Source organism: Gavialis gangeticus, unplaced genomic scaffold, assembly GCF_001723915.1.
Source record: "Gavialis gangeticus isolate Ggan-Ray unplaced genomic scaffold, GavGan_comp1, whole genome shotgun sequence".
Lineage (NCBI taxonomy): Eukaryota > Metazoa > Chordata > Crocodylia > Gavialidae > Gavialis > Gavialis gangeticus.
Window position 1 is genome coordinate 10,600,203 of NW_017729005.1, and position 1,512 is coordinate 10,601,714.

Sequence of the window (1,512 nt, forward strand, 5' to 3'; positions counted from 1 at the left end):
TTGCTACCCTAATACACCCTGATTTTCTCTGCAAACAGATGCTATAAATGCTGCTCCTAATTAAATATTAAGGGCCAGATTCACAGGAGGGCCTATGCCAGCAAAAGGCTCCAAATCTTGGCTCAGAACTCCAAATCCACCTAAGGGATGGTTGTAGATGTGCAAAATACTTGGAATCTGTGGTGTTGTGTGGCCTGCAAGCAGCCAGACCCTCTCAAATGGCTGGTGCTCCCTGGGTATGTGATGTGTCTTGGGCAACTGGGAGATGTGCTGATCCAGATCATCTGTGGCTGATAGAGACCCTGGAGCATGCAGCCAAATTGGAAGCTTCTCCAAACTCACTGAGCCTTCAAAGGAGAGCTATGATGACAGAATCGCTACTTGCCTCTGAGATGGGGACTTTTGTGAACTACTACAGCAGCTTTCATCAAAAATGTGAAACACAAACTGTATCTCTTATCCTGCCTAGAGTGAACCTGACCCTGAGTTATCAAGAAAGTGATGGGGCCAAAACTTGAATGGACCTTTGCCACTTCAGCTTATAGGAACAGCTAGAGAAGCAGCCAAAGCAGGAATGGGGTAGGTCTAGGGGGTTGCAGGGATGGAGGCTTTAAAATGGAAATCATCACCCTGCTGCATGAGTCTTGATTAAATAAATGGGTCCAGATAACTGAAGGTGTTAACATGACTCTATCCCCATACTGCATTCAACAGTTAAACAAGATTCAGGATCAAGAGTACAGAGATGGTGGCTTCTCAACATTAAAAATATTTATAGCCTTTTATTAATGATGCAGAAGGAAGAAAATGTAGTTACAGTATTTGAAGAGCAAATTATTAAGTAAATCTTTTCTTATTAAAAAAATAGATTTAACAAGAGTTCCCTGCCCTTTAGCTTCAGAGAGTTTTTATGAAGAACCCCTTCCCACCCTCCTCCCTTGTATGGCAGTCTTCTTGATGGTATTTGAAGGCAGAAACACTTGTCTTTTCTTGGGGAGGGAGGAAGCAGCCAAGTGAGAAGGGGAGGAGAGGAGTTGAGATGGGATAGAACTGTTGATGATGCCCATTCCCCTGAAGACAAAAACAGGATAAACACATACAAAAGGAAAGAAATAAGAACAGCAAGAACAGGAAACACATCTTGTGTTGCCAGTGGTGACTCTTACTTGCAATATCACTGGTCGAAAAACAGGACCATGTGCTAGACCTGCCAGCCATTCTCGGTAATTCTACACTACCGCAGGTATCAAATTTAGACATAAATAGCCATTTTTAAGGCACATTAAGGGTGTGCACATGTAGACCTGCACCCTTAATGTGCTTTAAAAATGGCTAATACACCTTAAATCAGCATGTGTAGACATGCCCAGTGTGTCCATCTTCACTCCATGCTTGCCCCTCTTATCTTCTTCTCTACGCTGTCCCTGTTATCCTCTTTCCCCACAGTTTAGTTTTTTATTAATTCCTTCCTGCCTAATTTCTTTTTCCTACCCCAAATAAAACCATAATTAT

At 42.5% G+C, this 1,512-nt stretch overlaps 1 long non-coding RNA gene across 1 annotated transcript in view; it reads right to left on the reverse strand.

Moving 5' to 3' along the window:
- Positions 1–769: 769 nt before the first annotated feature.
- The window catches only part of LOC109291604, a 31,386-nt gene continuing 30,643 nt past the window's right edge, over positions 770–1,512 (reverse strand). Inside the window, exon 2 of the long non-coding RNA XR_002095906.1 lies at positions 770–1,071. This is a non-coding gene — a long non-coding RNA (uncharacterized LOC109291604). The remainder of the gene's footprint in view (positions 1,072–1,512) is intronic.